Source organism: Crocuta crocuta, unplaced genomic scaffold (assembly GCF_008692635.1).
Source record: "Crocuta crocuta isolate KB4526 unplaced genomic scaffold, BGI_CrCroc_1.0 scaffold61, whole genome shotgun sequence".
Taxonomy (NCBI): Eukaryota; Metazoa; Chordata; class Mammalia; order Carnivora; family Hyaenidae; genus Crocuta; species Crocuta crocuta.
In genome coordinates this window covers 2,106,717-2,120,883 of record NW_027528369.1, presented here as the reverse complement: position 1 = coordinate 2,120,883, position 14,167 = coordinate 2,106,717, and the positions used below count along the sequence as shown (strand labels likewise).

The following is a 14,167-nucleotide window of genomic DNA, read 5'->3' as shown; positions in this document are numbered from 1 at the left end:
CTGCTTACTCTTACTTTAACAACACGTACTCAATAGCCCAGTTATTAGCCCTTAGCTAGCACTTTATCAGGAGTAAAAAAAATATACTAGGAAGAAGTTAAAAGAAGACACATGGAAAGCAGCCAGACACAATGGCCATCAGCCAATCTACTGAGAAAGAGAAAGAGAAAAGACAAATTTAAAAGGTCTGGGAACAACTGTCACACATCAGTCATCACAGACACTCCTAACAGCACTGTGTCATATACAGCATCCATAATGGCGAATATGAACCATTGAGAGACTATGTTATGTCCAACAGGTGGACAGTAACTAGAAGACGTGAGATCAAACGGATAGACCAGTGGGATATGGTAATACTAGAGAGATTGTTTCAAAAATCTTGGGTCTCTCTGGATGAGAGAGATCGTTTCTATTAACATATTACATTTGAAATAGGAATGTTATCGTTAAAATATATTAAGCCATCTCCTTGGAAAACCATATTCTTGATTTTTGTGACAATGCCAGTGCTCTAAACTGTTTTCTTTTTAAGAGCTACTCTCGGAAACTGCATCAAATACTCATTAACTAATCAAATGAGAAAACACATCCCACGAAATGTGTATTTTTTTTCCACCGGATGCGCTAACGTACTTCCTGTTTTCATAAGCCACCATTCTATGAAAGTCTCAGGTTATAGAAACCAAACTCTTCCATCTGGCCCATTAGCATCTGGCCACAGCTTCTTTTCAAAGCAACACTGCTCCAACTACTTTTAAAACACAGCCTGTCCTTCCTCTCTCCACCTCTTTGGAGCCAAGGAAACATCAAATTCTACCTATAGCTCCTGGCATCCACTCATCAGTCTCCTCCATAGAGAATGGACAATGGTAAGGATGACTTCCTTGAAAGGTGGGCTCAAGAGTAGCCACCTTCTCAAACTTCTCCTGTGCACACATCAGGCAAGTTTCACAATTGCCCCGGCTGAAGTATCACTAATGTGTGTCCCCCTTGAAGGCAGCTGCATGCCTCGTATTTCTTTGCTTCCAGAGTGCCTGGCACACACCAGGCCCACAGCAACATAGCAGCTACTCAAGAAAATCTGCTGAATGAAGGAATATTTGTGAGTATTCAAAAACAGGTGCTGCCAGACTGAGTACTAACTCCACACTGGTGCAGCCGCTCTGGAAAACAGTATGGGGATTTCTCCAAAAATTAAAAATAGAACTACCCTCCAACCCAGCAATTGCATTACTTGGTATTTATCCAAAGGATACAAAAATGCTGACTTGAAGGGGTACATGCACCCCAATGTTTATAGCAGAACTGTCAACAATAGCCAAATTATGGAAAGAGCCCAAATGTGCATCAAATGATGAATGTATAAAGAAGATGTAGTGTGTGTGTGTGTGTATATATATATGTATATATACACACACCATATATATATGGTGTATATATATAATATATATCATATATGTAGGTATATATATGGTATACATAGAGATATATATACACACACAGTATATATGTATATATGGTATGTATGTGTATATCATATGTATATGTATGTACATATCATATGTGTGTATATATATATGTATGTGTGTATACATATACATACCGCTTCACATATACGTATATATAGCGGAATATTGCTCAGCAATCAGAAAGAGTGAAATCTTGCCATTTGCACCAACATGGATGGAACTAGAGGGCATTATGCTAAGCAAAAGAAGTCAGTTAATGAAAGACAGATATCATGGGATTTCACTCCTATGTGGAATTTGAGAGACACAACAGATGAGCATAGGGGAAGGGAAGGAAAAAGAAGATAAATAAAAACAGAGAGGGAGGCAAACCATAAGAGACTCTTAACTACAGAGAACAAGCTGAGGGTTGCTGGAGGGGAGGTGGGGGGGGGGGATGTGTTAAATGGGTGCTGGGCATTGAGGAGGGCACTTTTGGGATGAGCACTGGATGTCCCGTGTAAGAGAAGAATCACTGGGTTCTACTCCTGAAGCCCAAACTGCCCTGTATGTTAACTAACTTGAATTTAAATTAAAAAAAAAGAAAAGTGGCCATGGGAGGCTCTGAGTAACAGACACATTTCTGAAATGTGCATGGTGACTTCCAGAGATCTACTTTAATGGCTAATAGTTCTGAGGGTGGATGATTAACCAAATTGTTCTCCAGTAGCGTGGCCACTTTCTTAAGAGCTTGGAGAGACCTGGGCACAATATCCAGTGCCATCACTTCGACCCTTGTAACCTTGGACAAGTTCCTTAGCCTCTGTGAGCCTCCATTTCTTCGTCAGTAAAATGCAGGCTGTGGTAGTACCTGTTGCACAGGGGTGTCGGGAAAATTAATGACAGTTAAACACTAAGCACAATGCCAGGTATGAAGTAAGTTTCAATAAATGCTAGCATTTAAATGTGCCTCTTAAGGAGCACAAGTACATGATACGTTTTAGGAAGACTCCCATTAAATACGGGTTAAAAATGGTTTCAGAGCTGCAATGGGCAAACTTCGCTATCCAGGAGGCTTCCCCTCCGTGAAAGAGCCCATTTTCCCACAAAACCAAATAAACAAAGCATCACTGTATAACAATAAAAGGAATTTCTACACCCCCCAATCAAGCACTTTGTCTCGTTTCACGCATATTTTAGCTCACTGTATTTTCCTCTGTGTGAAAACCTACGATTTCCCAAGACCCCGATGGAGAAATGCCAGAAGAAATTGCTTGACAGTTCTGTACACGTGCTCGTTTTCTGGAGAAGGTCTCACCCTAGATGCTTGTTATGCTATTAAATTGGGCTGCCTTCAACCCCCATCCGGCATGAAGTGGGCTTGCTGCTTGTAAACGGAGAGTCACCTATTCCATTCCAGAGAGAAGGGCTAAGTAAGACTGCATTTCTAAAGCCTGCAGTGTCCCATTCCCACAGTGAGGCACGCAGCAATTCCGTCAAGGTCATGGAGAAGGCCGCCCGGTCTTCTGGAAGGAAATGCGAAGTGGGTATGTGCCAGGGGACAGGAGACAGGTCAGTGTTTACCTCCACACAAAGACGGGGGGAACAGTTGTTAGGGGAGTACATTTCCGTGTGGTACCAGACCCGATTCAGGGTGCCTGCCCACGCACCAGCTCCTGATTTGGATACAGCTCGCATTTACTGAGGGTTCAGTTTGTGGCAGGAACAGTGCTGAGTGCTTTCCTTTTGTGACTGAAGACTCAACAGTATTCCTATGAAGTGGGAACTGTCACATCAATTTTTCAGATGAGAAAACGGAGACTAACCAAGATTAAGTAACCTCACATCTTTACAAACTGTCCAAATCAGGCTTTGCAGGCCAGCAAAGTCTAGAACGTGAGCCCTTGCATACAACACCGTGTTGCCTCTTTCTGGGAACTTCACTCACCACCCTTGCTGAAGCGACACATCCAAGGGGCCATGATTGTAACCTCTTATCCCTTGGACAGCTGATTGCGGGAGGGGCGGCCCCAGTGCTGGAGGAGGGGCCAGTCCTAACCTAAGCAGCCTTCCATTTCTTCGTCTGAAATAAATAAGCTCATCTGGGGCGCCTGGGTGGCTTAGTCGGTTAAGCGTCCGACTTTCGCTTAGGTCATGATCTCGCGGTTCGTGGGTTCGAGCCCCGCGTCGGGCTCTGTGCTGACTGCCAGCTCAGAGCCTGGAGCCTCTTTCAGTCTGTGACTCCCTCTCTCTCTGACCCTCCCCTGCTCACGCTGTCTCTCTCTCTCTCTCCTAGAAATAAATAAATTAAAAAAAAAAAAACATTTAAGATAATCTTATTTTCACCTGGAAGTCGTTTGGGGATGGCAGTGACTATTTTCGTGACCCGGGGTCACATCGTGGGTAATCTTCAGACATCTCTCTTACCTCTTATTTATGTGGCTCTTGAACATTTAAGGTTATTGCAAAAAAAAAAAAAAATTGTGCTGGAAAGTGCTTCACATAATGTTCTGCTAGGTAGTCTCATTTTTCTCAAGAGTAGTATAATTTTAATAAATCAGGCCTTAAATTGTTTCCTCTCATACTGTTACTCAGAGCCTATGTTAGGAGGGTTATTATTGAGGAGCACATGGGTGGCTCAGTCGGGTAAGCATCCGACTCTTGATTCCGGCTCAGGCCATGATCTCACAGTTTGTGAGATCGAGTCCCACATCGGGCTCTGTGTTGACAGCTCAGAGCTGCTTGGGATTCTCTCTCTCTCTCTCTCTCTCTCTTCCCCTCTCCCCCCAAAACACATACTCATACCTGCTTGCTTGCTCTCTCTCAAAATAAATAATTTTAAAAAAATAATGCTTTGTTACATCCACACAGCACAGCATCTTCACACACATCTAATGAAACCTCGTAACAATCCCAGAGAGGCAGGCATGCAGATGTTATTATTCCCATCAAACAGATGTGAAGAGGGAGACTCCTGAGATAAGAAACCTGACTTGCCAAAGAGCTGAGACCTGAATCAGGGTCTTCAAACTCCTTATGGCGTATCCTGCCACACCTTGAACTCTCAAATACCCTCAGAACTCGCAGTAAATCAAGTGTGACTGAAATCAATAATTCCAACATGCAGTGGCAGGAAGCCTCAGAGACAACAGTGAAAGGAAACAGACAACAGACGCAGGCAGTCTGGGCTGCCGGTCCTGCACGGCCATCATGGCACGGTGGGGCCTTGGCGGAGTCACCGAAGCGCTCCCTTGCTCCCCTACACTGTTTGTTTGATGCTCCGTTGTCCTGGACACTCGGCTTCAGATATTAGCAAAGCTTAGGTAAGGAGGAAGAGGTGCTTGGTGGTCTTAGGAAAAGACGCTGACTTGGGATGCTTGGATTGTATTTTGAAGCCGAAGGAAGGCAAGCTAGCCATGGCCTCTACAGGTCATTGTCTGTTATCTATTAAGTGATAGATACCAACCCTGTAAAGTCTCATGAGAGATGTTTAGTTGTCTTCATTTTATGCTCGCCTAGAGTGAACAAATGTTGCTCCCTTGATGACGATGCCACACGTATTAGAGTGTGGACCATTTCAATCTCTGTGTTGTGCAAGAGGAAAGTGAGGTGTTCAGGAGATTAAATACCTTGTCCAAGGTCATACAGCAGGTGACAGAACTGAGAAACGAGCCCTTTTCCTATGACTTCCAAGCTTGAGTGTTTGACTGCGAGGCTGTCATTCTGTTGACTCTACACCATGGGAGGCTACTGTGTATTCTTGTCCTCAAAGTTCATGGTTTGGGATCTGTTCATTGTTTTGCAGATATGCTAATCATATCAGAGCAGACACCACTGAGTGGATAATGGAAGAATCAGCTAGCTATAGTTTATTAATTTTCCACTATGAGAGAAAATTGGCCCCAAAAATGTTTAGCAAAGAAGACGCAAGTCGATAATGGAGAAGTTCCGCTGTCTCTTATTCTCTAGGTGAAAGGAAGGGAGGGGTTTCTTATATGAAAGGATGGTAGATCTCCTGCCTCTCAGTTCCTTCCCCAGGTTGTCAGTACCTTCAGCACTGGCCGTGGGAATCCCAATATTGTCAGACCACTACACAGAAAACCTTGTGATGAATAGCTCCTTCTCCCAGCACCTTACTTCTGTTGATGAAGATCAATAGAACCCTATCATGCATTTTGATCTCAAATTCAGTAGAAACCCCAGGGATCACTTTGTCCTTTGTTCAATTAAGAGAGATGGCCAATAATCTTCCGGAAGCTATTATTTCACCCACTAGGGAAAACTGTTGAACATATCATTTGCTACAGTATACATCCATTTCTTTATAAACACAGAGGAATTTTTCCTCAAATCTCAGCACAAGGACTAGTTTGTATGGATCTTACCATCCCAGCAGTTTATAAAATAATTCTATTCTTTTCTTTACATTGGCTGGTAGGAAGCTCTGAGCCAAATTTGCAGCCCATACACCCCCCACCTGAATGGTATTCATTCTCTTTCTCATCCTAACATTCAACTTCATGTTAACTTTCTGAATGCTCTGGAGTTTCTTTCTTTCTTTCTTTTTTTTTAATCTTAAACTCTATTACAATGCATCTCAAGCTTTGTTATGTATCCGAATTCCCAGGAGGGCCTGTAAAAACTCAGATTCCGGGGCCATTGCTGAGTTTCTGACTCAGCAGGTCTGGGATGAGGTCCAAGAATTTGCATTTCTATCAAGCTTCCAGCTGATGCTACTGCTGCTGGCCTGGGGATGCCGCCCAGAGAACAGCTAGCTGCTGTATCCTTTCTTCCTTAGCTACTTCAAGTCCTTTTTGGAAGGAGGCAAGGTAGAAATTAATAGATGATGATTAAATAGATAAGAAAATGAAAAACTCTGTCATTGGCCTCTAGGGCACTTGAATTTTTTGATCCTGGTCCAAAGGGTTATATGTCTGCTTGTGAAATGCGGTCTTATTAAATTAGGTTCATTGTGCCAATTTGTCTGGCTCTTTTTTGTAGCCTAATTCTTTCATCCAAAAACTTGGCTCTTCCTCCTGAATTTGTATCCTCTGAAAAATGTGGTTATCACACCTCTTACTTCTAGGTTCAAACTGCTGATAAAAATATAGTCACATTCTTGGTGACTTAGGGTGTTTGTAAAGCTCATGAAGGATGTTGTGGGAGGGAATCTAAAATGTAAGACTAGGGGCACCTGGGTGGCTCAGTCGATTGAGCGTCCGACTTCACCTCAGGTCATGATCTCACAGATTGTGGGTTTGACCCCCCGTGTCGGGCTCTGTGCTGACAGCTCAGAGCCTGGAGCCTGTTTCAGATTCTATGTCTCCCTCTCCCTCTGCCCCTCCCCCGCTCACACACTATCTCCCTCTGTCTCTCAAAAATAAATGAACGTAAAGAAAAAATTTTCAATGAAAAAATAAATAAATAAATAGAACGTAAGACTAGCTGACAGGTTTTTAATTTCTTGAAATCAGGAGCTCTTATGATTCTCTGAAACATCTCCAAGACCCTTCAAGTTCATGTATAACAAGTATTCAAATAAGACCATGAGGCCACAGTCTTTGTGGGTGATGGCCGGCCATCCCCTTCCCCCGTAGTGGTAACTGCTGACCACAGAGGGTGCAGCTTGACTGAGCCTCTAGTACAATCATTTTCTGGATGCATGTCATGGTGGTGTTTATATATATATTTTTCCCCCGCTACATGTATATATCTTGGCTTCAGCAATGAGAGCTGTTTTAGCCCATGCACATATGCTCATGTGCCCTTAGGGTTAAGAAAAACTGTTCAGGTAGCCCAAAGCCTGCTGTTCCCCTAAAGAAGGAAGGATTCTTGCTTCTTTTTTTTTTTTTTAATTGATTTATTTTTGAGAGACAGAGAGGGACAGAGCATAAGCAGGAAAGGGGTAGAGAGAGAGGGAGACACAGAATCCGAAGCAGGCTCCAGGCTCCGAGCTGTCAGCACAGAGCCCAATGCAGGGCTCGAACCCACAAACTGCGAGACCATGACCTGAGCCGAAGTCAGACGCTTAACTGACTGAGCCCCCCAGGTGCCCCAGGGATGGAATCTTTCTGAGAAAGGTTCTCCTGTAGGGCTTCGTGACAGGTGGAGGGGCTCCCGGAAGCTGGCAGACATCTAGAAACCCCCATTCTGGTTTCTCTGATCATGGGGCATGGGGAGAAAAAGAATTCTCTGTGGCTCCTAATTGTGGCTAGGTAACATTTATGGGACACTTATGTTTCCTAAGCATAATGTTTTATGGCAACCGTAACAATGCTAAGAGATAAGCCCTATTACCACATTTTCCAGAGATCAGAGCCGAGGCATGTCGAGGTTCACGAAGCCATGGTGGGAAAGCAGGCAGCGTGAGTCCAGAGGCAGTACTTTGCTTTGCTTCTGAGAACCCACCACTCCATCTTCCTAGTTACAGAGGGGGGCTTCTCAATTCATCCGTCACATTGAGCACTTACTATGCACGGAGTATTTGGATATCCAGAGTGAATGGGGGGCCCAAAAGTATAAAAGCTGATTACAGTATGGTGTGATGGGTGGCTTTATAGTTCAGGCAGAGAGCTCACACGGCCACCAGGACGTGAGCTGTCCCACAAGATAACTATGATGTCAGAGCAATGGCTCCAGAAGCACTTCCCCAAGGAATTCTTCCCGTGGTCCTCTGCGATCACGATGGCTACATATAGACCCTCAGCTTTAGCCCTCTGGCTCCTCCTCAAGCTAGACTGCTTGAAAGCCTTGAGCCTTAGTTTTCTCATCTCAAAAATGGGACAGCAATATGCTCCCACTTTGGGGTGTTGGTGTGGAGTGTATGTGACAGTATGTGTGAAACAGAAGGCCTCACACACAGGAAGCGCTCCATAAATGTGAGCTGCGGTTATTGCCACCACTGCCCCACCCCCACCATCTCCACACTGAGAAGGTGCCGAGTGTCAGCTTCCATGGGAAGCAGACCCTGAGACTGAGGTTTGCATGCAGGAGGTGTGAGGGGGAGAAGGCTGGTGTGCATGTGAGGCAGCTGGGCTGGGTAGAGGATGAAGTCAAACACGGACTTAGTAGTAAAAAGGACTCCATTTATCCATGGAAAGTTCCAGAGCTAAGACGGCCCCTCAGGTCGTCATGAATCAAGGCCAGGGGACTAGGCTTTTATACCCTTGGATGAGAGCTGCCTCCAGGGAGCGAGCACAGCCTTGGGCAAGGTGGCTTCCTTCAGCGGAGGGCAGTGCCTCAGCAGGGTCACAGCTGTGAGTGATCGATGGGCCGCCATCACTCCTGGTCCTAAAAGGGGGTACACCGCCCAGAGGGCGGTGTACCCCAGCATCCACTACAAGACAGGTGGCACATTCTTCCCTTTCAGGGTTTTATTCCCTTGTGGGCACAGAGCAGTTGTCCCTGGTGCTGAATATTTTGAAGCTCCTGTGTATGGTGGTCCCTGAGGAGGAGAGCTCAGGCATTCTTACAACTAAGGCAGGGAGGAGAACGAAGAGAATGAGATCTTTGAGCTGGGACCTGAGAAAATACGAGGAAAGGGAAAGGCAGCAATTGAAGAGATCAAAGCACCGAGAAAGGGACAGAGACTTAGGAAAAATGAGAAAGGTGAAGGCAGGTGAGTTGTCAAAATACATGCAGGATTAGGAAATTGCTTGGGAAGGTCCGTGAAAAATCAAGAGTTCGGGGCTTTCTATGGGTCCGTGGGAAGTCGGAGGTCCCAGAATGCTGGACGGGGTGTAGACATCAAGGAGAACGTGTCAAACTCCAGGTGGGAAGTCGGGAATTCCCTGGGTTTGGGCGGCATCAGCGCTGACCTCTGCCAGGTCCTGGAAGAGCAAGAAGGCCCCGAACCGGGAGGCGCGCCTTCGTTACTCTACCCTCGCCTTGCCGCTGCTGTGCTCATCAGAGCATTGAACTCCAAATCCAAGCAGGGGCAAAGAAGCAGATGTGTGAGGCATTCCCTTATTTCCCCAGAACTGACGATTTTGTTTTTGTTTCTCCATCTCAGCTGATAACTTGAGAAAGCCCAGGACAATAGGCATTGATCTCAGAAAATCTAGCTTCCAATTCCTTTTTTTTTCCCCCTTTCCTTTTTGGGCTTGTGTAAGCACCTGTTTCGTTATCTCAAGACTGTGAGAATACACTGATACTAATCTGCTAGGGGAGGGGAAAAAAACGCTCATTGTCTAAAACAAGGACACCTTTTATGCAAATCTCAAATGGCATCTCTCATTTGAGAGCAGCCAGAGTTGTCCTGGATGGACCTCAGGATAGAGAAGCCACCTGTGTTCGATCAGACACCCCTCTACCCACTGCGGCCCCGTGGTTCCCACCACTGGACCCCCACTGTCCAGCCCACCCTCTCTCACCACTGTTTTTAGCTAAACAGACCACTGCAGCCATTTGAGACATACAGAGGCCTCTGACACATTTGATGTTCTCTGTAAAACACCATTTTGCTTGTTCAGTCAATAACACTGTCGTTGCCCCACCCAGATCCCCTTATCCACAAAATCAGGATGAAGATGAGGGCAGCACAGGTTGGTCTCTAGTTGTACAAGTCAGTTTTATTCTCTCTGAGAGAGGAAATATATTCAAATCCTGTGTCCAAATTAGTATTCAAAACACATTCCCGTCGTATTCCAAACATAGCACAAAATGGCCAGTGATTGAAAATCTAAATATCAAGAGCCAGCTTTCAACAGAAACAGAAAAGTGTGGTACATATGGGTTCAAGACAAGCTCTCCTTGATGCCAAGACTAATCCCTTTATTTTGGGACCTGGAGTTATTTATTTACTCTCAGCCTCTCCTGAGGACACAGCAGGGACTCATTCCTAAGAAGGTTTCTAAAAAGGTTACGATCTCTATGTTCCATGTTAGATGTTGACCAAGTCATTGACTTCAAACAGGTGCCTGGCAGTGATTGGTTATGTAGAACACTCAATCTAATTCAACTTAAATTCAGCGAGCCCCTCTGTGGCTTGGGGCTTGGCTCTGCCATAATGTTACAGCAGGGACAATGGTATCTCTGCTTCCCAGGAGTTCAGAGATCAACAAATAAATGACTACGTAGTGCGACAGTCCCCTTAACAAGGGATAGTACAGAGGTCATGGCTAGCACAGAGGGCAGTTACTGACTCACTCAGCAGGAATCAGAGTCATCCCCAAGAAAGCATCACTTAGGAAAGGGTGCACTCTGTGCTCATGTTCTCCCAACCTCGTCTGCCTCATCCCACCTCTAAGCGGAGGGAGAAGGCAGGGTCAGACAGGGCAAAGCGCTTCCTGCCTGACTTCTCACTGGAGACCCAGAGGGGCGGGGCCCCACACAGAAACAGCCCATTTTTGCTAGACCGGGACATTATCCCCCAAGTCATTGCTGCTGATAAAATCAGCGTTTAGTAAAACTGTTGTTTCAATCGCGGGGAAAATGCGGTGAAGTCTAGAGTAGCAAACTGTGCAACAGAACATTCTGCAGCGGTGGAAATGTTCCGCATCCGTGCTGTCCAGTATAGTGGCCGCTGGCCGTATGTGCTTACCAAACACTTGATATGTGGCTAGAGTGATTAAGGAACTGAACTTTTAATTTTAGTTAATTAGTATATAAGTGTAATTAGCCTGAGAAGGAAGCGGGAGCAGCATCACTACCCTATTGTCTTCCCCATAGATTACGAGCAACTCCAAGGCAGAGTTTGTCTTGAAATCCACCTCTCTCACTACTTAGCACAAGGCACATTCTGGTCTTGCAAAAAAAAATGATTCCTCCACTGAAGAGATCAGTAGGAAAATAGCTAGGAACGATTCAAGCTCTTTCCTTCCTTCTTGCTGAGGGCAATGATCTCAGCCAGGCTCGGTGCTTTGCCTTGTTGAGTCTGTTGAGTAGCAGGAAGGGTGGAGGAGGACTGAGAAGATCAAAGTCCTGCTTGATTGATGTGCTTTGGGAAAAGCAAAGATTTACTTCTGGAAGATAAAAGAATAGGTGTGAAAGGTGAGCAGAGATAAATGTACAAGTCAAGAGATCTAAGGATAGGATTTGTGAGTCTGGGGGTGTTTGAGGAGCACCAGGGGCCAGGTTAGCAGGAGGCATGGCGGATGGAGATGGAAAGAGGACATTTTTGAGGGGTTTTTCTCTGTAGCACAAACGTGACCCACTTTGGGGTTTTCCAAAGGACCCAACGGAATTTGACCATGCTTTGAAATTATATTGGAAGTCGGGCTTCTATTCAAGAGCGAACAGACTCAACTACATCAAGGATGCAAAAAGAGAAAAGGAAGAACAGAAAAAGCAAAGACAATGATAAAAGAGCAAAAAGAAGTTGAGTCTCTCACATGTGCTATTGGCCCCGGACAGAGAGGTTGAAGCTCCTGGGGAGTGGGTGGGTGAATTTTGCCTTTGCTATACATTTCCTATGAAGGAGCATCCCAGAGGAAAGGACCATCTCCTCTACGGTCAGACAGAGAAGGTTCTCACGGATCTGAAGGCAGATAAACTTGGAAGGGCTGTTTCAGGAAGGTGGGCACGTTGCTAGCTGCATTTAGCCACCCGGGTTCTGGCTGCAAGGTGCCGACTCCGAGTTTACGACAAGGTCCCCAGTAAGTACAGTGTTAGTGAGTTTAGCTGGGAGGTCTAAAAAGAATCCATTTACAAGGTCATTCAGACTAATCATAGGAACAGTGGGTTTAATAGCTCCCCATTAGCTGATAGAACTAGGTGTAATATAGACAAATAAAAAACAATTCTTTCTGATCCTTTTTTTTTTTTTTTTTTAAAGAAAGTCTGTAACTTGATGGATAGTCTGTGCAAAGAAGTGCATGTGTCTGTGTTGGGAGGAAAGGGAAGGGACACAGGTTGAAAGCCTTATCAGTTTAGTGCAGGACTCGGGCTGTCTGGACCAGCGGCGCTGCCCCAGCGTGTTTCTGTGTGCATGAAGAGAAGCTAAGCTTTCTGGGGAAAAGAAACTAATCCTAAGGGAAATAGGAGTTGGGAAACCTAAGTCTAGATGAAGACACGTGTGGCAGTACAAGGGGGGAAGAGGCTGGATGCCCATACGTGGTAGATGCTTCTGGCAGATCACCCTTCACCTCCAGGGACTTGAGTCTAGAAGAGAGCAGGGAAAAATGGGTATGAAATCCATGAAGACGAAGCCCTGGAGAGAGACCCGGGCTCAGTCAACTTCAGCTCTCTATGTCTCATTACTTGCGTGATCTTTGGCAAGTTCCTCATCCCTTCGATCCTGTGTCTTCATCTGTGAAATGTCTGGTACCCTAGAAATTCCTATAAAACACTTACATACTCAATAAAGGTCATTATGATAATAGTAATGATGAGTAATTAACGAAAGAGTGTTACATGTATTGGCTCCGAACAGCAGAGGCATGCGTGCATAAGGTGGCATATGTTGCTTATAACCTTTCTACATGGAGTAGAAAGGGTGAGGGTTTCTGAGTGTCAGGGCAACACCCCCTGGAAACCCTTGAACCCACCTGGCAGATTTTGAGTGGGGGAGGTCCTGAATACCTACCAAGGAAGGTAGGGACAGAGTCATGGACATATCGTTTGTTTTAAAAGACTGGGTTTTCTCCCCCAGTCATTTGAAACATGTATTTATTTCCCAGCATTCCTGAGCTATAACTGACCTATAACATTGCATGAGGTTAACACGCACAACCTAAGGATGTCATCTATATAGGTATCATGAAATGATGACCACAGGAGGTTTAGTTTAGTTAAAATCTCTTTTTAGCATCCGGGCTGCTGGGGCCGGGGTCCCCAGATAGACACGCATGGCAGGAATACTCGAGTAAGCACTCCTGGAATAACGGAATCACAGCCCCCAGATGTAGCACGGTGGGCTGTCTTCCAGATCCCTGGCCTCCGGCACTCGGTGCAGCGGGATGTCAATAAGGAGAAAATGACAGAGCATCTTGAGAAGTCAGAGACCCACATTTCCCAGCCTAGGGAAAGTAGTGATTAGAGAATTCAAAAAGTGAACATGCAGCTTCGAGAGAACAGATTGTATGAAGGAGGGGGAACACTGTCTGAAAACATAGCTCCTTTGGAGTCCTCTCGAATCTCCACGAAAAGACCCACAAGCTGGAGAGCTACAGACCTCCTGTCAGAGGAAGCCGAGGTGACAGAGGGGAGCCTGAAGCCACACAGGTGTGGACCGGCTACCGCCCGTATCAGGAAAGTCAATGCTGTTAGTATTTACAAGTGACAAGGCAACTTCTGTAGAAATGTACATCTAACATTTGGGGGGAAGTCGGTAATGTATTTGCTCGTTCCTCAAACATTTATTGGGTGCCTACTGTTAACCAAACACCAGGCTTGATGTTCACCAGTGAAATGATAACAGAGGAAGTTTCTAAAATTTCCAAGATTACCAAAGAGACTTAAAAATGACAATGGGCCTCAAAGTTGAAAATATTATATACATGTCATTAAATGATTCAACAACTTTGTGCTGAGAAGGCAATGTCCCAGGGCAGGGAACGGAGCTGCCTTCCCCAGGCCCCTCTCTGATTCTTCATGTTTTATGGTGACCAAGAGTCTCCCTTCACCCATGATGGCTGCCATTTTGACCAGTTTGGTGTGTCTCTTACCCCCATCTTCTGGTAACTCCCCTCCATTCCTTTTAGAGTATGCCCCCACCCTCTAACACACACACACACACACACACACACACACACACACACACACACACACTATACCTG

General features: G+C 45.4%; 1 protein-coding gene across 1 annotated transcript in view; it reads right to left on the bottom strand.

Annotated features, from left to right (window-relative positions):
- Positions 1-14,167, bottom strand: part of VAT1L (vesicle amine transport 1 like) — a 154,152-nt gene that overhangs the window by 128,860 nt on the left and 11,125 nt on the right. The window lies entirely within an intron of this gene.